This window comes from Chiloscyllium punctatum, chromosome 43 (assembly GCF_047496795.1).
Source record: "Chiloscyllium punctatum isolate Juve2018m chromosome 43, sChiPun1.3, whole genome shotgun sequence".
In the NCBI taxonomy this organism is placed as follows: Eukaryota; Metazoa; Chordata; class Chondrichthyes; order Orectolobiformes; family Hemiscylliidae; genus Chiloscyllium; species Chiloscyllium punctatum.
This window is the reverse complement of record NC_092781.1, coordinates 51,580,378-51,604,670: the sequence shown is the minus strand read 5'-3', so window position 1 is coordinate 51,604,670 and position 24,293 is coordinate 51,580,378.

Below are 24,293 nucleotides of genomic sequence, written 5' to 3'. Positions count from 1 at the left end.
TATTGAACATGAGAATATAGAACTGAGCAGAAGACACATACACACAAACAGTGTCTCTCACATTTTCGCACTGACACACACACACATGCACAGTGTCTCGCTTCCTCTCTCACACACGTATACTCACAGTGTCTCTCTCGCTCACACACACGCACAAGTACAGAATCTCTCTCTCTCACACACACATTTATGTAGAATGTTTTGCTCATACACACCCAGGCACACACACACACACACACACGAACACACACGTTCACACACAGGCAAATTGTCTCTCAATACCTCAGTCACACAAATGCACTCGTACAGTACCTCTCTCTCACGCACCCAAACACAAAGACACAACACCAAAAGAAAGAAGGCAGCTTACATAAGATGGAGGAGGCAAGGGTCTCTCTCAGCTCTCGAAGATTACGGGCAGGCGAGGAAGGAGCTTAAAATTAGTCTGAGGAGATCCAGGACGGGTCACGATAAAGACTTGGCAGGAAGGATTAGGGAGAATCCAAAGGCATTTTACGAGATTATAAGGAATAAGAGAATGATCAATGAAAGAGTAGGGCCGAGCAGGGATAGCATAGGGAACTTGTGAAAAGAGTCTGAGGAGGGAGGGAAAAACATAAATGAGTTTTTTTGCTTCGGACTATAAAAAAGAAAATGAACTTTTAGTGAATGAAACAATTGAGGAGCAGGTAAAAACGCTGGAATGGATAGAGATTGAGGAAGCCGATGTGCTGAAAATTTTGACAAACATTAAGATTGACAACTCGCCAGGCCGAGACCAGATTTATCCTCGGCTGCTTTGGGAAGCGAGAAATGTGATTGCTTCGCCGCTTGCGAAGATCTTTGCATCCTCGCTCTCCACCGGAACCGTACCTGAGGACTGGAGGGAGGCAAATGTAATTCCTCTCTTCAAAACAGGTAATCGGTAAATCCCCATCAATTACAGACCAGTAAGTCTCAAGTCTGTCATCTGCAAGGTGTTCGAAAGGATTCTGAGGGATAGGATGTATGACCATCTGGAAGAGGATGGCGTGATTAAATGCAGTCAGCATGGCTTTGTGAGGGGCAGGTCATGCCTTATTGAGTTCTTTGAGGATGTTACTAGACAAGTTGATGAGGGTCGAGCGGTGGATGTGGTGTATAAGGACTTCAGCAAGGCATTTGATAAGGTCCCCCATAGTAGGCACATTCCGAAGGTCAGGAGGAATGGGATACAAGGGAATGTAGCTGTCTGGATACAGAACAGGCTGGTCGACAGAAGACAGCGAGTGGTAGTGGAAGGAAAGCATTCTGCCTGGAGGTCAGTGGGGAGAGGTGTTTCACAAGGCTCTGTTGTTGGGCCTCTACACTTTGTAATTTTTATTAATGACTTGGATGAGGAGATTGAAGGATGAGTCAGCAAGTTTGCAGACGACACAAAGGTTGGAGGTGTCAGTGACAGGTTAGAGGACTGTTGTAGGTTGCAGCGTGACATTGACAAGATGCAGAGATGGGCTGAGAGGTGGCAGATGGAGTTAAACCTAGATAAATACGAAGTGATGCATTTTGGAAGGTCGAACTTGAAGGTTGAATACAGGATTAATGACAAGATTTTTGGCAGTGTGAAGGAACAGAGGGATCTTGGTGAGCAGGTACATAGATCCCTTAAAATTGCTGGCACAGTGGACAGGGTTGTTACGGAAGCATGTAGTGTTTTAGCTTTCATAAACAGGGGGATTCAGTTTAAGAGCCGTGAGATCTTGTTGCAGCTCTATAAAACTTTGGTTAGACCGCACTTTGGAATACTGTGTCCAGTTCTAGTCGCCCTATTATTGGGAAGATGTGGATGTTTTGGAGAGGGTTCAGAGAATGTTTACCAGGATGCTGCCTGGAATGGAGGGCTTATCTTACGAAGAGAGATTGACTGAGCTCGGACTTAATTCATTGCAAAAAAAGAATTAAGAGAGGGGACCAAATTGAGGTGTACAAGATAATGAGAGGCAGAGATAGAGTTGATAGACAGAGAATTTTTCCCAGATCAGAAGTGTTAACACGAGGATTCATAGTTTTAAGCTGTTTGGCGGAACGTTTAAAGGGGATGTCAGAGGCGGGTTCTTTGCACAGAGAGTTGTGAGAGCATGGAATGCGTTGCCAGCAGCAATTGAGGTCATTGGGGATATTTGAGAGACGGCTGGACATGCATATTGTCACAGAAATTTGAGGGTTCGTACATTAGGTTTACCTGACATGAGGTCGGCACAAACTTCGTGGCTAAAGGACCTGTTGTGTGCTGTACTGTTCTATGTTCTACCATTCTCTCACACAAATACTCGCATACACAATCGCTGTCTCTCTCTCTCGCAGACACATGCAAGCCCAGTATATTTCCCTCACTCTCAAACACAACACAGAGAGTTTCTCTTTCTCTGTGTCTCTCTCTCACACACGCAGACTCGTACACACACAAACACTCTGCCTCCGTCTCTGTCGCTCACTTATTTCTGCAACAATACTTGAGCTCAGACCCTCACTGACTGTACCGTATGACCAACTTTGTGAAAAGTGCATCCAATGTTCCTCACTGTCGCTGGGGTGAATTTAAAGAGGAGCAGGGAAATGGAATTCACAATAGATTAAAATAGCCTTCGTGTGTTCTCCTGTGTAGAAGTGTAGGAGGATAGTGAAAGTTTGTGGGTATTTGAGAAGCCTCCGAAGGCATTTGAGCAGTGCTATCAATTCTCAAACTCTCTGAACTTATTTAAGCAGAAAGAAAATTAAGGGTTGCATGTTAAGCTAGATATGGCTGCATGGAATACAGAATATGGAGAGCTAGAGATTGTGACAGAACAGAGAGAGAGAGAGAGAGAGAGAGAGAGAGAGAGAGAGAGAGCTGACTTCTGCACCCTCCAGTGACAGCAGAAAAAAATCCAAAACCATACTCAGCATTTATACACTCTATCTCCCCACTCCTATCTCTCTGGATGTCGTCAATCACAGTATTAGGGGAAAGAGTGGTAAGAGTGGGAGCAACGTTCAAAATTTTCAAACTGCATTGACGTAGGTTTAAGAAGGCTTTACATCGATTTTGGAAAAGACGGAATGATAAAGCTTTGCTGCCAAATAATTGCCATCTCAATGGACAAGAATATCCTATAAGACTTCCTCTCCTGAACATAAGATCTCATTCACACGCCTCCACCCAAGGAAGCAAAGTTGGAGCCAGATGACACCACACTGACAATAAATATGTCTAACAGATTTGTCAGATTAAGTGCAAATGCCTATTTTGGGCATGTGTGGGATTGTGGATGTGGAGGTTTGCGTGTGTGACAGGGTTGTGTGTGTGGGTCTGTTTGGGGTGCATGTGGGTGTAAGTTTGGCAAAGATGTGTGAGGGGTGTTTGTGTGGAAGCATTGCACGAGGCGATATGTGCTTGGGGTTTGTGTGCGGTTTTGAGTATGGGAGAATGCGTGGAGGAGGGAGTGAATGGGTCGGCGGTGTGTGGTTCGGTTTGTGTGTTGGGTAGGCTCTGTGTGTGTGTGTGGTGTCAAATGTGTCTGGGCATGTGTGGTGGGAGGTTTGCGATGAGTGTGTGCTTCAGAGTGTGCCTGCGGTGTGTATGTGGTAGGGGTTAGTAGGGTGTGACTGGGCTCTGTATGTAAAGTAGGCTGTATGTGTATCGTGGGCATTGGCAGCGTGTTTGGCGTGTGTTGGTGTGCATTGTGGGGATGTGCTTCGAGTTGTATGCCTGGGTTGGATTTGCTTTGGGTGTGCAAGGGGAAGTGTGGGATTGCGTGTGGAGGGATGCGCATTGGCTGTGTTTGGGAAAAATGTGTGTGGGATGGCCCGTTCGTGTGGTGTGCGCTGTCTGTGTGGCGTGGGCAATCTGGAAGTGTGTGGGTGTGTTGGGTGTGTGAGAGGGGTATTTGGGAAGGTCGTGTGTGTGGAGTGTGCGTTGGAATTATGTGGGGGATGGGCTGTGAGTGGTAGGCATGTCGCGGTGTTCATGTGTGAGCGTGTACGTGTATGTCTAGTGGTGTGTTTGGGATTGTATATCTATTTGGGATCTGTGTGTGCAGTGTGATTTGGGTGGTGTGTGTGACGGTGTGTCTTGGGTGTGCGTTGGGGGGAAGTGGGGTGTGTATGAGGCTGTGTGCATGGAGTCTGTGGGGTGTGAATGGGAGTATGTGGGAGAGATGTGAATATGGATTGTACACATGTGATGTGTGTACTGGCTGTTGCGTGTGGGGGTGTGTCTGCAGATCTTTGGGGGCTGGTTGTGTGATGCTGTGTGTGTGGGTTGTTTGGGTGTGTGTTGTGGCAGAGATGTTTGCGGTGGATTGGTGTGCGTGTGGTGTCTTGCATGTGAGGTCCTGTGCATCGAGGTATCTGTTTTTGTGGAAATGTGTCAGGAGGTTGAGTGTAGGGAGTGTCGACGTGAGAGATTGTCAGTTTGCAGGGGTTATGTGTTTTGGTGTTTGTCATGGACGTGTGTGTGCAGGTATTGGGTCGGGTGTGAGGATATGGTGGTGTGCCTGTGGGGAAGTGCACGTGGTGCATGCATGTGTATATTATTCATAGAGTAATGCACACTGGGGAGTGGGCATCGAGAGCTGGGTGTTAGTATGTGCATTTGGGGGAACACACATGGCGGAATGCACATGGGGAGATCAGGTGGGGAATTGCGCGTGCGAGTGTGTGCATACTCATGTGCACATTGGGTAATGGGCATGGGGTAGAGCAAGTGCATGAATGCGGATGGTGAGTGCACATAGGTTAACGAATATGGGGTGTGACCATGGGGTGTGTTTTAGGGATGACGCGTGTGGGAGTGCACAGGAGGGCGTGCGAGTGGAAGCGAGTGCGTGGGCGAGGTGTGTATGGGGACGTATGTATGGGTGGTGTGTGCACTGGGCGGGGGGGGGGGGTGCGTGGATGCGATTGTCGCTTGGCTGAATGTATCTTATAATTAATATATGAAGCCTTTGGTCAATTTCTTTCTTATTATTTGTGTTTATTTTAATGTTGTTATAATATAATGGAAGGCAGTCGATTTTGGGTGGCATGCAGATAAGAGTGTGCTCTTCTTTTGTAATTTTGCTGAAAACTGCTGGCCTTTCCGCTTTTCACTGGTATATTATCTTTTCTCACGTGGGGTGTTCATTTGGAAAGTTGCAATGTGATCATTCGAGAAGTCTGAGGCCAGGACAGTTTTGAAAAAGAACCAACTCCAGAGCAGAAGCATTGCCCTGAGGGCTATTGGACATGTTGCCCGCCGTGGGGTCCATGTTAGATGCGTCTGTTCATTACCCCGAGGTTTGATTTCCACTTTGGGATCCTGGATTTTCTGAATACCTGGCTAACTGGATCCTGTCTAATTGTGACCCTGCTGTTTTAAAACTAAAATGTATGCCTCAGGTTAAAGGAACATAACACAAACATATCAATCCCCCTCCCATTAAGTGTCTGATCTCAGGACTCTGCGGGGAGGAAATTCAAACCCTAAATGTGAAAATCTAGTATGAGATGAATAAAGTATGCAGGTGAAAATTGACAGCAGGAGTAAAATAAAGGCTTGAAAGTGTGAGAGGAGCATGAAAAAGAAAAAAAGAGAGGCATTCGAGATTGTGAAATATCTGTCGTGTTAGTGCCTGGGGATACAGTATTTCATCACAAAAATTGAGGTTATCTTGTTCCTGAGGCATTGCTGCCTGTAAGGAACTTGCTGTGTCTCGATGGCATGGAGCATGTGAAAAATACGATGACTGTTTGAATAAATTCCTCGCTTTAAGGCTGCCTGAAACGTCTGGAATTGCAATATCCCAAAGGGTTCTGCAGTTTGCTTTGAGCCAGACATTGTTGATCGATGGAGATACAGGAAACCATTGTATCTTGCAGTGTAATTTTTTTACAAGAGGCCTTTCATTTGCCGGTATAAGCTTTCTCTCCCTCTCCATCTGCCCGAAATGGAATTTTTATCTTGAAACTACAATGGGATCAAAAACCCTTCCATTGGTCAGACGTTTCCTCCAGGGAGGCGCAGACATTGGCCCCATAGCGCCCACGTGATCTGTGTCTCTTTATTACCTCGTGGATTGATTTCCTCCGGGTGTACCTGTATTTTATGGACCTTTGGTTTTCTGGGCCCTGTCTGATCAATGTGGTTTCCTTCAAAAAGAAATTTGAAGCTTCTCTCTCTCTCTCTCCCACACTCACCCCCCCACCCCACCCACCCTATCCTCTTCTCTCTCTTTCTCTCTCTCTCTGAATTTCTAAGAGACTAACGTCTAGACACAAACAGATAGAGACACACAGACTCTGGGAGAGAGGACAGTGGTGTGTGGGGAGGGGGATGCAGACTCCAGCAGTCTGAAGTCAGTTTGAGATATCTCCCTGTTCTCCGTTCTCTGGGTTTAGTAGCAGGAGCTGTACTGGATTTAGCAGCTCAGGCCAGCAGTGGAAATCTTGCTGCGTTTCGGGAAAGTGTTGGATGTGGAAGGCAGTGAACTTTGGGATCTTGCTGTGCTTTCGTTAATGAATTTATTATTTAAATCAATTTTCGTTACTCTCCCAGTCTCTCCCCTGCCCCTGAAGATATTTGTGTTGCGAGATGAAACTCAGATGAAACAGAGACAGAGCGATTCAATTTATTTTGTCATGTGGAATTCTCAGACAAGAGCTGGAACCAGAGACAGACAGAACGAGAGTAGTATTATAAAGCATCCTGCTATCTTGTCATTCATTCACACACTCACACACGAATGGGGAGAAGAATTGTGTGGCTCACGCAGTCTCTGAGGTTTTGTTCTGTGAACTTTGGAGTGGGGATTTTGGGGAGACAATTGGTAAACAGTTGTCTTCTGCACAGTTTTATGCCACAAATTTCACTGGTTTCCTCCCTCTCTCTCTCTCTGCCTCCATATTCCCATCTGCCTGTCTCTACCACAGCTTTCTATAAATCCCCGTTTTCCCTACCTTCTTCCACATTTCCCCCGTTCACTCTCCCCGCTACTACCTCAGATACCTCCCCAGATGTTTCAGAAACTGTACGAATATACAGGCTTACCCCTCTACGACTTTGCCCATTCACCTATCACCACACCGTTCTCTCTGTCTCTGCCCTCAGTGACCCTTATTTTGCTGCCAGAGTTTCATTCTCTCTGCTTTTCCATTCCCCTACATCCCGTTGTTCCATCACTGCCTGTCAATGGCATCTCTGTCTGCTCTTCAATGGCTCGATTCCTCTCTTTCCTTCCAACATTTTTCCTATACTCTCTCTGCTTTTCCCCTTGTTGTCAATGGGAATTTTCTCTCTTTTTGTTCCATATGGTATTATGTCTGCCCAAATGTTTATTTTCTTTTTTGCTCTCTTTCTCTCTCTTCTCTCTCTCTCTCTCTCTCTCTCTCTCTCTCTCTCTCTCTCTCTCTCTCTCTCTTCTCACTCTCTCTCTCCTTCACTCCATCTTGGTTTTCTCTTTCTGTGTCACTCAAAGAGATCTTTCTCTCTCTACTACCTCTGTCTCGCTGATTGTTTCGCTCTCTTTCTAAATCTTTGTCTATTCTCTCTCTCCATGCCTCGGATTTCACACTCTCTTTGTCCATCTTTCTTTCTCTTCTGTAAGTCCTTCTATTGCTCTATCCATTACTCTCTTTATCCTCTCTCTGTCCAGCACAGTTTATCTCCCTGTGATTTGTCTGTGTCTGGGGCCAGATTAGAACTCGCTGCTGGAGTGCTTTTGACTAGGTTTGCCTTGGGAACTTCCTACTGTTCCTGTCTTCCTCTGTCCCAGTCTCCCTCTGTCTCCCTCTCCCTCCAGCTTCCCCATTTCCTCCTCTATCCTTAACTGTCTCTTTGTCTATCTGTAATGAAGTGTTTTCGTCCGATGTCTCATTCCGGCTGAGATCTACGCCCATACTGTTCTCGCTAAATTGAAAAAGGGAGGGCGTAAGTCGATAAAGGGTCTTTTTCATTGAGGAGGGTCTGAATGGCGAATGGGATTTGTGGTGTTGAAAAGCAGTCAACGAAAAGGCCAGTGAGTCTCTGACTGTAGTCCCTGTGTGAACAACCGCTAGGTTGTTGTTCGGGACTCACTTAATGGAGGAGTGATGGAGGGATACAGTACGTGGAGGGAGACACAGACTCCATTTACGGTGGGGGTGATCATGGAGGAACTAGCAGGGTTCTGAAGCTGCACGAGGCACGAATACCAACTGACAGGCAGAAACATTTTATGAGGAGCAAAATATTTGTGATAGATGGAGACACAGGCAGGAAAAACACAGAGAAAGAGACAAAAGTAGAGAAAAAGACAGAGAAAATGATTAAAAGAGAGACAAACGAATGGACCTTGAAAAACGAAACAGTGACACAAAACGAGGAAAAGAAAGAGAGAAAAAAGACAAAGAGAGAGAAATAGAGAATACCTCATTCGGTGTCAGACAGAGTTTCAGGAAAGACACGGTCTTAATTGGTGGTACTGAACATTGCGTGGGTCCCAGCTCTCTCTCTCTCTCTCTCTCTCTCTCTCTCTCTCTCTCTCTCTCTCTCTCTCACACACACACACACACACACACACACATCACAGGGAGACAAACCAGAAGTTTTAAATCAGCTAAAATATCCAATTTGATTTCTGAAATAAGAACAGACGAGTATGAAAAAGGTTAGCAGGTCTAGCAGCAACTGTGAAGACAAATAAGACTTAAGGTTTCAGATACAATTATCCTTCCTCAGCACTGATATTAGGGAGAAAAATGTTGGTTTATAGAGGAGGAAACATTGGGAGTCACGAATGCAAAAGACTAAACTGTGAGAAGTGCAGGAAAAGTGCTGCTTATTCACATTATTCAGGCAAGGGAACAGAGTACTCTGTAGACAGAAAAAACAGATTTATCCCACAGTGGAATACAGGATCTTCAAACAAAGCCACACAAGAAGTGAATGGGACTAAACTTAAACAGTAAAATCGGCGAGTTTACTATTGTTGTGTTTCTAAGAATGATTATCAATGCAATTGCAGATAGATATCAAAGTTTTACATGGATCTGTTGTACCAGTGAATGTTTGTTCATTGTACATTTTCAAATCTGATTATTAAACACTTGGACCATCTCCCTGACAATACAGGGAGGGAAATCACGGCACAGTCCCACATTATCGTTGACACTTCATCAGGAAAAGTTGGGAATTATCTGATTGACCCAAACTGTGTGTCTGTATGCGTCCATATTTCTTTCAGTCAGTCTGTGCTTGTCAGTGTATCAGTATTTTTCTTTCTGTGTGTGTATTTGTGTCAGTGTGTCTGTGTATATTTCTATATGTTTGTCTGTGTGCGTCAGATTGCCTGCATGTGTGTGTTTCTGCATGTGTATATGCGTGTCAGTGTGACTGTGTGTGCCAGATTAACCATCGGTGTATGATTGTTTCTGTGTGATTGTCTGTGTGTGTCAGTGTCTTTCTGTATGTCTGCACATCCATGCGTGTCTCTATGTCAGTCTGTGCATATCTGTGTGTAGAAATGTGGCTGTATGTTTATCTGTATTTAAGGAGTTTCCGTTGTTGTATCTCTGTGTGTGTTTATCACCGTCAAATTAACTCTGTGTGTTTGTAGTTGTATGTATAAGCTCATGCATTTGAGTGTGTGTATTAGTGTGTGTTTCTGTATCTGCGTGTGTCTCTGTGCCGGTGTCTCTGTGCAGTGGGCTTTCTGTTCCTTTAGGGTGAATCAATTCAAATGTGCTTAATCCCCTCCCCAATTTCTCCCTCTCTCTGTCCCTCTTATGGTTAACATCATAAAATCGCCGTGTTGGTGTGTCTCTGCATGTGGGTCTCTGTGTGTTTGTACCTGTAAGTCTATCCCTGGCTGCAATGTAAATCACTGGAGGGATGTTTGGGTTGATGAATGAGCTATTTGAAAAGTGATAGATCAATGGCTTAGAGTCTCTCCCACCCTCTTGCTGCCCTCTGGTGGCCTGACTACGCCACGACGAACGCGGCTGATTTTTTTTTTGTGGGGAGAAAGCATTCCAGCCTATGAATGTCACAGGTTGCACCATTGTCTCACTCTTCAAAAAATGCATTTGGAGACACAAAGCAGTTTTGTCCGAATTACGTTTGAACAGAAGGATACATAAATGGGAGGAGGAGGAAAGAGAAAGGGAGAATGTGAGAGCGTGATGGAGATGTGGAGGGAGACAGAACAAGATGAATTATGCCGAGGCCAGATCAGAGTAAGTGATACAGAGGTGAAAACAAGAACTGCATAACTTCAACTGAAATCTGGATTTCCTTTCCTGCCAATCAGACCTTGGGACCAAGTGTCGCTCTTTCTCTCTCTACCTCAGACTCTTCAACACAAAGACTCGTTGTTCACTCTGCTGCTCATCACTTTTTAATGAAGATTTTATTACTATCGAAGTGAGTTGCAGATGTGGTCAGTCGAATGGCATATTTTCTCACTGGACCCTGAGTTAAGAGAGATATTTCAATGTGTCCTTGCAACCATCTATGGGATAAGGTTGGAAAACCAGTAGCACCCTCAATCTGTTACCATAGCGACAGGTTGTTTCATCTTAGTAACATTGAACTGAAATGAGAAAATCCTGAATGGATTGATTAATGAGTGAATCTGATTGATCGGTGAATTTGGTTCAAGAGGTATTTCAGCACATTCTTCAGCTGCTGTCTAAACTTAGTCTGGGTCACTGCATAAATAGTGGTGTTTGTGCAGCAACTGAGGAGCTGAAGCATGAAGCCCAATTCCCGCACAAAGCTATGTAGAAACATAAATGTGTACCCAATAAAACGCATCCTTTGCCATATAAAATACAGCATTAACATTGACCATAACAGGAAGAAATTGGCAGAAATCGCAAACATTAAAATCATGGCTTTTCTTCGAATTTGCATTGCTGTGTCAGACTGAGTGTACCTATTGGTATGAGCTCGGAGTCTGCTGCGGGCTCTGCTGGTCACTAATATGTGTCTGATGGTGAAAATATTGAGTAACAGAATCAGGAGAAATGGGAGACCCGGCGTTAGAAAGTGGTGGAGGGACTCAATTGTAGCCCAGAACCGAGAGAAAAGAACAGCCTTTCTTCCATAACAAAACCAAGGGAAGATGTCCAGTTTATACTGATTTGTGAGCATAAAATACCATAATATGTTCTTTAAACAGCTCAGCACAGTCACTGCTCCGAGAACCACAGCCGCCGTTTTCTCACTGCAATATTTCCTTTTCAGCTTCTGGCAACAAATGGCCACAAACCGATCAAAGGTGAAAGTGACGGTGAACCAGACAGAACAGTCAGTGGCTGCATAAATCAGGACGGCGTGGATATTACACACGGGGATGGATTTCAGGAAATGAAAACGTTCCCGAAATACAATGGGAATGTGTCTCAGTATCAAGTCGAGGACAATGACCAATAGATCCGCCACTGACATCGCCCCCAGGTAACGAATGACACATGGAGACAGTCCACAGTCTTTGTAAAGCAGCACAAAGATTGTCAATACATTAAATGTGAGGAAGGAAAACAAACAAATTTTAATCCAGTCTGAATGTAAAGTTATCGGTTTGGTTGAGGACTTAGTAAGATTTGCAAGTTTCTCACTGTATACAGAAACTTACAGATGTAATTGAAACTGAACTAAAATATGGGAAATTCTGGATTCTAACAAAAATGTGATGTAAAGCATGAGACACAAAGCCCTCCCAAAACACACAGGCACTCATCCATTAATACAAATGTTTTCTGGAACATTCCCACATGTGCGTTCACTCAATACGGATGGTGAAAACGTTGCCGTTCTGAACGACTCTCTCCCAGTTCCTTGACGACAAGCAGGGTTTGGAAATTTGTGTCTTTTAGTCTAAAGTGTGGTTGTTCCTCTACCGTGAAAGAAAGTAAAAGCAGCAAAAACGTATTCATTCCTTTAAATACCTGAGCAGACTTAAAAACAGTGCCTTCTTATTCCTAAAACGGGATCTGTTCCCTGTGGATCTCTTGTTTTTCAACTCACCGATGTCTGGCCGTTGTCAAATAATGTCAGCTATAGAATGCTGCATGGAATGTTCATCAAAAAATTATTTGTATATTGTCGGATATAGAATGTTCGAGAAAATGTTTTAATCATATTCCCAGATTCAGGAAAATATCAGTCCTCCAGTATGAGGCACATAAAGAGGAAGAGAGTTTTTTTTTTCTTCAGAAACGTACACAAATAAAATCCAACATGAGGCATTAAGACTAACAGACCGAATGCATTATTAAATAAGTTTGTTTCTGAACTGATGGTGTCCGGAACTACATGCTACAGGATCTTCCAATCATTTAACTCTCTGGATTCCTGTCATGACCAGGCAAAACTCGAACATGTCTAAACCGATTTTCTTCAAGCAAATATCCGCGGAGATACCCTCTTTCAGGAATATATGCCATAAGATTTAAACTCTAATGTTATTTCGAAAGGTTTTTTTTAGAAAAATCAAAAACTTACATTTGTTTTTCAGTTCTCAAAATTCACTTACTAGGAGATGTTGTTAATTGATTTGACTCGCCTTATTTTATTGTTCAATAACATCTAATGCTTACTGGTCTTGTTATAAAATAAATTGTATTCCTGTAGGGAGAATATCAACAATTAGAAAGAAGTGTTCGAATCGCTGTAGTGGAAACAAGAGTTCCATTCCCCGGGAATTGGCATATGTATTGAACAAAGAAGGAACTTGACCATTCGGACGTGAACCACTTGGCGACAAGGATCCAAGCAGAAAGGTTGAACAGTGTGGTCACTGGTGAAGGAAACAGTTCTCAAGAGAGGTTATCAAAATTTCCATACCAGTTAAAATGAAAGAGAGTATGCAGCAAATCAGTCATTTCAATTCAGGTACGGGAGATCAGGGGCAAGTATGAGAAAGGAGACAGTTAACGCAGCACTGAAGGTGTTAGACGGAAACTCATGCAATAGACGAAACAAGATAAGTGAGCTTTTGCCCAGATTTAATTTGGCAGTGTCAATATTCTGGGTTTCACAAAGACTTAGTTGCCAAGGAATCAGGGCTGGGAAATAAATATCCAAGGAATTATGTCGTATTGAAGGACAAGTAGATGGGCGGAGAGGGCAGCGACACCCAATAGGAATAAACAGAAAATGAACCTATTAACATGAAGAGAATGATGGTCAGAAGACGGAGAATCCAAGTAGGCTTTTTTTTTAATGAACTGCAAAGTGAAACAGCTTGTCCCGTTGGGAGTTGTATACGGGCTTCCAAGCAGCAGTCAGGATGTGAGGGAGAAAATACACTTGGAAGTGGAAAAGCCTTGTCAGAAAGACAATGTTATAAAAATCATGGTGGATTTCAATATGCAGTTGTACTTGGAAACACAGCTTGGTCACAGATCTCAAAGAAAAAGAATTTGTGACGTATACGAGATTTTGTTTTTCATCAGCATGTGGTAGTTCTGGATTTGGGGTTTGAATGAGGACAGAGACTTGTTCAGGGATCTGCAAGTGATGTAGCCTCTAGAAGACACTGATCGTTGTTACCCTGCAGTTTGAGAACGTGAATCTAAAATCAGAGTAAATTTTATGTTAACTAAATGTAGCGACAAATATATGACAGAGTAAATGACATAGCAGAAAATGAAACATATCAGGGAGTTTGGCGAGTAGCAATGGCAGGGGTTTCTGGCATTAATTCGGGACACACAGCAGAAATACAGCCTCGGAATAAAACCCACTCTAATTTGAGAGAGACAGAACAGAGGTATTGACTGATGTACCAAGCTGTTTACGGTGGCTGGCAGTTTGAAGACAGGAAACTATAGGCTGCTTTCGACGGTTAGATATTTCCTCCATCACTCACGACGATATTACAGAGTACTTTGAAGTGCATGGCAAAACAGGGCTAAGTCAGCACGACTTCGAAATTCAGAGGTCATGCCTGATAATTCTGTTAGAATTCGTTGATGGAGTAGACAAAGGTAAGCTAGTGGCTGTGATCCATTTGGATTTCCAGAACGCTTTTGATAAGGTGGCACTGAAGGAGTTGGCTGACTAAGATAAGTGCCCATGCTGAAGGAATGCACAGAGGATTTGCTGTGTGGGAGGAGGCCAAGATTTGGAATACAGGGGTATTTTTCAAAATGGCAGCCATTGACTATCTGAGCACTGAGGGGTCAGTGCTGGAGTCACAACTTTTCACGTTGTATATCAATGATCTGGACGAAGTCATTGCGGGAATTGTTGCTAAGCTTGCATATGACACAAAGATTAGTGGAGGGATATATTATACGGTGGAGACGGAGACGCAGCAGAAAGTTAAATCGCTAAAAGTGACAGGCAAGTTGCTTAACATAATGTAATACGTGTAAAGGATGCTTTATTACTCAAGAAATTAATTTTTAAAAGCGGGGAGGTTACGTTGAGCTGTTTAGAACGTTGGTGAAGTCACAATTGGAATACTGTGTTCAGTTCTGGCAATCACGCCATAAGAAGGATGTGATTCACTGAAAGAAATGCAGAGGAGATTCAGCAGGATGTTGCCTGTGATAAGACGATCAGACAAAGTAGAAGATGTAGGCCATTCTACCATAAGTCTGATAACTCTCAATTAGCCTTTCCTTTCTTGTTCCATTGATTTTATTACTGAACAAAAATCTCCTATCCCTGCCTTTAATGTATCTAAAGACCAGCCACATAAACACACTGTGATGTGCAATTCCACAGAATCACGAAAGATAAATTTAGTAATTGGAATACCGTCAGAGGGCTGGAACTCAGTGTGAGAGTTCGCAGATTTAGGCTGGAAATCCTGGCCATTTAGGAAGCCTTTGCTGACCGACATGAACAAGAAAATCAGTGGTTCGCTCTGAGAGGCAGCTCTGAGAGAGTTAGATTAGTGTCAAGGACGCTCCACGCGTAAAGAAACAGTGAGTTTTTGAAGACATACTGGCCACTGTGGAGTTAAATCATTAAAAGTTATCTCAATCCTGTGGGATTTTCGGGACGTTCTTTCATTAGAGAGATGACTTGTGGCATAAACTGAGGATCACCCTGTATCTGGCAAGGCGAGTGGATGAGATGTAGAATCCCCCATGGAAATCTCAGCAAGCAAGAAATTGAAGGCATGTTGCTGGAATCCGTCTGTTTTAATACGATCGATTTATCCCACTGACAGATTCAAGCCCCTAAACAGATTCCCTACTATCTGATAGGAAAAGATAGGTCCACGCTGCTTTGCCTTAAATGTACGACAGCATAATCGGAGAATCCGCCATCTGATTTTAGAATCCCACAGAAAATGAATCTCTTTCCACATGTCGAGTATCAAGGCTCCTATCCATTTTATTTCTTTCATAAAGTTATAGTTGTACAGTTTCGTGAGGCATCGCTTGTAGGCCTGGAAAGGGATGCATTCGAAGTCAGTTTTCCATTTTATGTTTCTCAAGCATCACTTCTTCTTGTCAACAGAACAGAGCAAATTATCACATCATTTCCTGGAAGCAAAATTCCAAAGTACAGGAAAGCGGCAGCAGGAGTCGTTTGTGTGCAGTTTGCAGTATCAGGAAAATCTACTGACAAAGCCCCGAAATTAAGCAATGATGTTGACACTCGTCCTTTCCACCAAACCGCACGCACAACTCCAGACAGAATGTAACTTTCTCTGATCTCAATTCCTTCATGTAGTCAATTCTCTTCCTATTTTACATGACACATATTGTTACATCCCATAAGATGGCCATTAATCCCATCGTTTCTCTTCTGACGCTGTTAATCAGCAATTTACTTTTTGCCATTCCCAATAACCATGCACATTCCTGATTTTCAGACAATAATTCTTGCTTACTGGAATGAAACGCCTTCCATTACATTTTTCAGCAGAGCATTTCAGACCGTAACCGCTCGTTCAAAGATAACATATTTCCTTGTGTTTCTATTGCTTCTTTTGACAATTATTTTACATCTGTGTTTTTTTTTGTTCTCGATTCTTCCATCAACTCCAAACCGTTTCTCTCTCTCTACGTTGAACAGCCCCTTCTCGATTTTGAGCACCTCCATCAAATCTCATCTGAACTTCGGCATCTCCAAGTGATACAGACCCAAAATCCTGCGTATTGTCAACATCATTGAAGTTAGAGACATTTACAGGTAATTGTACAAGGAAAACAAAAGGAGGATGGAATCTTCCGATTAGGCTCCCAGCTGTTACTGCACGGCAGGTTGTTCAATCACTTCCAATGGTCAGACCGGATGTGGGAGCGATGTGCATTGGTCTGGTCTGTAGATTGAAAATAAGGACTAACAGGGATTGCAAAGAAGATTGTAAAATATGACAGCAAAAAATGAGAGCTCCTAACTTTTCACAAATAACTGAACACTTCGAGGCACTTTCATTTGGGAACAAGAAACCGGAGAAATGAACAATTAATTTATTTTAAAATTAACAAGGGCAATTGCTCCGTAGATGTAGTGAAGGTGCTATTCACTTGTGGGGGAGCAAGGATTATTAATAAATGGTGTTATTAATAAAGACAGTTGAAGACTTACAATTAGAGCGAGGGCAGAATGTGGAGCTTGTTATTGCGTGATCAGAGCAGGCAGATTTCATGTGGGCATAGTCGGAACGAACACAATTGGCTTAAAAGCCTTCTTTTGTGCTGTCATGACCCCATTCATTTGAGAGGAAAGATTTGTCAGTACCTGAAGGAGAAATGAATAGAAAATATAGATATTTGTAGACGAAGTGGGTGGGAGGATGATCATGTGGAATGTAAAGAATTGAACAGATTGAGGGGAAACAGTTCGTCCAAATCTGTGTTCTACTTTATATGCAATAAATAAAAAAAAAGTACGTGAGACATAAACTTAGCGAACTGAGTGATTACTGACTCAGTTATGGGATAGAACAAAAACAAGGCTATCTGGCAGTAAAACAGCTTCTCATTAAACAAAATAATGTCTGGAATATTATTGTGCAGTGTGCATGTATTTTCACGATTGAAACAGAGTGTAAGGGGGAAGTTCAGAATGAACTAGGTTTAAGGAACTCAACTGGAGAAAATGTAAACTTCTAAGTCTTTGGATGATAATGTCAGTGCCTTTCCATGAGCAACAATAACTTGCTTTTGCATAACGCCTTCCACATTGTTGAACGTTACACGACGCTTCAAGTAACACCTTCCGGCGTAGTTTGGCACTGCTCGAGGAGGATATAGGTGGAAAAAAATCTGGAGCAATGACGGATGAGGAATTCAGGTAATAATAGGAGACCACTCAGCCCCTCAGCCTTGTACCAACAGTCAATTTAACAGACCTCAGCTTCTCTTTAGTGTCAGGTCTTCATTACCAAAGTTTCAACATTCTATCCATCTCCTCTTTAAGTACTTCGAGAAATCTAGCATTCGCAACTCTCTGTGTTACTGAATTCCACACAATCATTAACGTTTATGAGAAGAATTGCCTTCACATTTTAGTTTTCAATTCGTGGTCCTTAATTATTTATCTCTGTGCCCCTGGTTCCAGATTCAAACACGAGTGGAAGTGTCTTCTCAATATAATCCCTTCAAGCCCCCACTCAATCATGACTTTGAATAGAAGATAGAACATTGAACAATACAGCACAGAACAGGCCCTTCGGCCCACAATGTTGTGCAGAACATTTGTCTTAGCTTAAGCACCTATCCATATACTTATCCACTTGCCGCTTAAACGTCACCAATGATTCTGACTCTGCCACTCCCACAGGCAGCGCATTCCATGTCCCCACCACTCTCTGGGTAAAGAACCCACCCCTGACATCCCCCTATACCTTGCACCCTTCACCTTAAATTTATGTCCCCTTGTAACACTCTGTTGTACCCGGGGAAAAAGTCTCTGAATGTCGACTCTATCTATTCCCCTGATCATCTTATAAATCGCTATCAAATCACCCCTCATCCTTCGCCGTTCCAATGAGAAAAGGCCGAGCACTCTCAACCTATCCTCGTACGACCTATTCTCCATTCCAGGCAACATCCTGGTAAATCTTCTCTGCACCCTCTCCAAAGCTTCCACATCTTTCCTAGAGTGAGGCGACGGAACTGCACGCAGTACTCCAAATGTGACCTTACCAAGGTCCTGTACAGCTGCAAAATCAACTCATTACTCTTGAATTCAATCCCTCTCCTAATGAACACAATCAACACGATACCTAAGGTTGGAAGATCTAATCTGAAACTCATAAAGAGTTGAAATCTTCTTGCAGGGTCTCAACTTCGCAAAGTTCTATTAGCAGCTTCCAATGCTGGCAATATCGTCTCCAAAGTATATGATCAAAATTGTTTGTAGTATTCCAGGTATAGTCACAGCAAAACCACTACAGGTATAACAAGCTTTACATTTAAAAATTCCAGCCCCCTCTCAATAATTGCCAAAACTCCTTTTTTCGATCTGAATTACTTGCTGCATCTGGACGCTAAAATTTTGAGTTCCTGGAAGTCTCATCATTTAACGTACAAACATCAATGTTGATTCCTCCGAATAAATGAGCCTTTTGAGACAATGAACCCCATCAAAAACGTATGTGCTCCCTCATACAATCCATCTATATTTCATGAGAGATTATGTCTTAACTAATCACTATATAACTGACCATTTTTACCATTATAGGCTTATAAGGATAGATTGCATTCTGCCCCGTGCCTGTTATTCTTATAGCTCATAAATATTTGAGGATCCCAGCTATATTAATTTGGTATTCCATTAATTGCGTTATTCCAACCTGAAATACGATCCATTTACTGTAAATTTTTCATCTGTTTGTGATCCCTTTCTTAACTCATCCTCATGTATGACTTCCTAAACTAACAGCTCCCATTTCGTGCAATAAAAAATTATTGGAACTTTTGACCAATAAGTATTGTAAATTCAAATAAACAACATCCAACAGTTCCCATTGATCAGGTCGACATCTCTGATCCTCAGAAAAATCCAAGCCAATGTTTCAAAAAATCGTTTCTCTTTCACAGCACCTTGTTTAATCTGTTTCACAATATTTAGGAATTATTATGTGTCGAGCAATTGCTACCTTACTAAGGGGAGAAAGAATGTTTCCAACAATCGATATGAAGTGATTCGACCCTTACCTTGATTGATTTTATTCAACAAAAACAGATCATCACTTCAGTGAGCAGAGTAGATATCTTCAAAACGCGATGAAACATCGGTGTAACGTTACCACCTCCCACAAAAATCAACAAATCAGTCAAATGCTGTTGTTTCGACGCCAGTATTTGCACAATGCTTCAATGTGATTCCTCATCTCATGATAGCGGTAATAGCGTCTCACACAGAGCTTCAATGGAAAAACGCAGTAAAGTTTAAAAAACGTGATTCAAATCTGCTCAAACAATCTGTGACTCATGGAACACCATAAAGTGACAGACTCAGAAAGGAATTATAACACAAGAAACATAAGATCATCCTTTCAGAAATTTGTAACTACTCTGCAGAGCCCAAATTCATGGACAGGGAGAAAACCAGAGGATACCATACTCACTATCAAAACAGAATAAGACAACAATATTCCATAAGGGATACCCTAAGGGTTAGGAATATAAATTAGGCGGTTTTGCCCATCGAATGTGCTCCACCGTTCAATCATGGCTGATAGGTTTTAAAAACCCATTTTCCTGCTTTCTCCCCGTAGCCTTAGCTCCCCTTTGCAATCAATGGCTGATCTATCGCCGTCTTAAATATCGTCAGTGACCTGACATCCACATCCTTCTGTGACAATCGGTTTCGCTGATTCAGCACTCTCAGGCTAAAGACGTTCCTCCTTATCTCTGTTCGAAAGGGTCTTCTCTTTTCCCGAAGGCTGTGTTCTAGGGTCCTTGTATCTTTTCACAATGGAAATATCTTGCTAACGTCCACTCTATTCAATCCATTCTTATTTGCAAAATTCCAATTAGATCCCCTCACCCTTCTAAACTCCATTGTGTATACCCAGAAACCTTAAAAAGTCCTCATATATTAAGCATTTCATTCTTTGGATTATCCTCGTGAACCTCCTCTGGACCCTCTCCAGGGCCACATCAATTTCCCTGATAGATGGTGCACAACATAATCAATTTTCCAGTCCTAACGGATCCTTCCTGAAAGAACACTAACATAACCGCCATTGTCTCGAATGCTGTCTCCTTCAGAACTCTCAAGTGTATCCCATCTGGTCGACGTGGTTTATTCACTTCCAGACTTTTCAGTCTTTTCAGCACCTTCTCCTTGGTGATGACCACTATACTCATCCCTGCCTTGTGACTCACTTGATTTTTTGGGGGTATAACACGTGTATCCGGCCGTGAAAAGTGACGCACATTGCTCATCCAGTTCCTCAGTCATTTCTCTGTTCTCGATTTCTCCTTCTCCAGCAAAGTTTTCCTGCTGCCCAATGCCTACTTGTCGCTCTGGTTTGCCCTTTATATATCTAAAGTGGTCGACACTAGCCCCTTCACCCACCATCCCCATATTCACTGACCAAACTGCTCCATTTAACCATCAATCCTGGACTCACTGACCGGCACTGTCCCATTCACCCGTCATCCCAGACTCCTTAATCTGCACCGTGTCTGTTGTTTTAATGCTTTCATTTTAACTTTCTCACTGCTATATATCTAAATAAATTCTCAAATCTTTTTGAATATTAACGGCTAATTTACCCTTACATGTAATCTTCTTCCTTCTTATTTCTTTCTTCGTTGTCCTCGGTTCGTATTTTGATGATTCCCAGTCCTTTGCTTTCCAACTGCCCTTCACCACATTGTGTGAATTGGGCACTGCGTGAACAAGGAAATGAATAACATAATGATATGTGGGATTAGTGGGAAGAAAACTATACCGATTTTAAGAGAGACGATACAGAGCACTCCACAGTAGTGAGAAAGTTAAAATGGTGAGCACTGCGGCCTCACAGCGCCAGAGACCTGGGTTCAATTCCCGCTTCAGGCGACTGACTGTGTGGAGTTTGCACGTTCTCCCCGTATCTGCGTGGGTTTCCTCCGGGTGCTCCGGTTTTCTCCCACAGTCACAAAGTCGTGCAGGTCAGGTGAATTGGCCATGCTGAATTGCCCATAGTGTTAGGTGAGGAAAATATGTAGGGGTATGGGTGGGTTGCGCATTGGCGGGTCGGTGTGGACTTGTTGGGCTGAAGGGCCTGTTTCCACACTGTAATGTAATCTAATCTCAAGTAGTACAGCTATGGAAGTCCTCTACTGCACTGTAATGTTCTATAATCTAACTCGGTGTTTTACAGAGCAATTTGTGCATCCTGGTACATGAGTAACATCGGGTTATTCTGAAGACTCGGGAAATGGAATAATGTTATTTCTTGCAAAGTGTCTCTGATATGATCTTAAAGTTTTCTTTTTCTGCGTCTGTAAAGGGCAGTTAAGAGAAAGCAGCGGTTGTAATGTGTGTACTTGCGATGCCTGAAACTGACAAAACAAACACAAGTGCTTTCGAAATTTTTCTAAGATGTTTCCCTTTACACACTAGGGGTTGAAGGCCTTAGTTTATTAAGTATAGACCTGATAATGAGATATCGTCTAATGATTATTTAATGTCTTGAAAATAACATTGCCAGTGAAAACCTGATGGATATTTCTCCTGAATGGGAGAATAACACTGGCGAAGTAACTTACAGATATTTGGAAGGGCAAGCACTGCTTAAGCATAATAAATGTGGCTTTGTGCATGTCAAATCATGTCTCACTAAATTGAGTTTATTGAAGAGGTAACAAAGAATTTAGATGAATGCATTATGGTAGACGCTGTCAGCATCAACTTCAGGAAACATTTCGACAAGATTGCTAGGCACATTAGTGAGGTTAGGTCACATGGATTCCAGGGTACATTGCCAATTGAATACAAAACTGGCTTAAAAAGTAAACTTCGGAGTGGTGGTAGAGGTTTGTTTTTCATTCTCGAGGCCTGTAACCAGGGGCGTGTTGGAGGTCAATATGGTGTCGTGGAGAGTGAATATAATCTCCGAGTATAACTGGTCCTTGGTCAGATAGGTTAGTGGACCAGGGAAAAGCAGATGGAGTTTAATTTAAACACATTTTGGGAACGTAAAGCTGACAAGCATTATACAGTTAATGGTTTGGACCTGTGGAATATTGCTGAACAAAGTGGCTTAACGTCGTAGGTGCATGTTTCCTTGAAAGTTGTGTCTCAGTTAGACAGGGTGGTGATGAACACATTTGGCATTCTTGCTGTCATTGGTCAAAGCGTTGAACACAGACGTTGGGAGATAACGTCGCAGCTGTACAAGACCTTGGTGAGACCACTTTGAGAATGTAACCAAAAACTTGGTTGGTTCTGCTGAAAGAAGTACGTGGTAAAACATGAGAGGGTGCGGAGAAGATTCACAAGAATATCAAATGGTTTCAAGAGGTATGAGAGAAGATTAATTTTTTGAGGCTTTCCCGCGGAATTACGGAGGCTGGGGGGCGAATGGATAGAAGTTTATAAAATCATGAGGGGCATAAAGAGTGCGAATAAGCAAGGTATTTTTTTTCCTCAGCACAGTTGAGCGCTTAACTAGATGGCATAGTTTTAAGGTGAGACGATAAAGTTTAGAAATGACCTGAGCAAAAGATTGTTCACGCATAGGGTGGTGCGTGTTCACAGTAAGCTGTCAAAAGAAATGGTGGAGTTTCGTAGAATTAAACATTTAAAAGACATTTGGATGGTTACATGAATATGAGGGATTTAGTTGGACATGGGAGACATGCTGACAAATGAGACGAGAACAGAATGGGATGTTTGGTCAATGTAGACAAGTTAAACTGAAGGATCTGGTTCCGTGTTCTGTGACTCCAGGAATCTCTGAGATGCATGAGTAGAAAAGCTAAAGGGGCCTTTCTATTGGCTACTCTCTTCACCACAATTTAATGGCGCAATTCTGTTCTCATTTAGGTAAAGCTGAGTGAAGTCGCATTTGATAGAGAAGTAAGTACATGTAATGAGATATCGACATGAAAGTGATGCTGAGACGACAACCAGATCAGGTCGAAAGTTAATGTCGGCGATTGAAGGCCCATTCTTGATCATCAGTCCTACGTTGCTCTGTTCCATTCATTCCCTCAAATCTACTGGACAGCAGCAGTTGGAGGAGAATTACTCTCGTGTTCCGAAACAGAGGAGACCATTTAGAACCTCAAGATTGTTGCACATGGTTTGGGGTATTAGGGAAATGCAAGTGGAAATTTCAAGCTGGTTACAAACGAAGTTCTTCATCTCTCCCTTTACAGAGCTTGCACTCTCTGCAACTTGTGCTTCATTTGTTGGTCCGTTTGTAAACCCAGATTCACTGTGAATACAGCTCTCCTGCTTCATTCACAGACGGTTCACAAACTGCATTTGTTTCACTGTCTGCAACATTTCATAACAGGACCCGCAGGAAAATAACACCTGGTAACTTTCCAATAACAGGGCATGAGAACATTAGAAACAGAAGCAGGTAATTTGCATCGCTCCCACACCCCCAGGCCACCCTTGTTCATCGATAACATGATTTGGGTGATTTGCTCCCAAAATTTCTCAAATGCCAAGTTTTGTTATTGCTCTCAACTCTCTGAGAGATAAAAATCTCCTTTCTTGTCTTTAAATATTTTCAGTGACCTCCCTCCCCAACTCGCTTGAATAGCGAATTTCCAACATTCACTGCCCTCTGCTTGAATAAAACATTTCTTATCCTTACCCCATTACCTATTTTTGTTTCAGCTGGAGAAACAGCGGGATCCTCGACCAGTGGGCTGACGGTAAGGTGAATCACTGATTATAATTGCCTTGGAGCACACGCCAAGTAGGAGCGGACACTAAACTGCTGGGCAATTGAACAGTTATATTTGGGTACTTTCGTCATCCGAATCGCAACTGAGGTAACGTCTCCCATCCACCCTCCTCGTCTGACTAAAGAAGGTTTATGTGCCCCGAATTGGGAAAAATAATGTTTTATTACATTCTTTGTTTTTCTACATCTCTTTGGGAGTTTAATATCATGAGAATATCGGTTAGGGCAGTTGAATGTTCCTCCTGCAGGGTGTGGGCGGTAAAAGCCATCACATGAATCTATGCTGTCTTCATCTGCGGTAAGTACATCCAGCCACAGATCCGCAAAATCACATTGGGAAACTGGAACTGGAGACGAATGAACTTCAGATCATTTGGGAGACGGAGGGGCTTATTGAGAGTAGTTACAGGCAGGCAGTCACACCTCAGGTGCAAGAATAAGGCAAAAAGGTTTACAGTCAGGGGTCGGAAAAGGAAC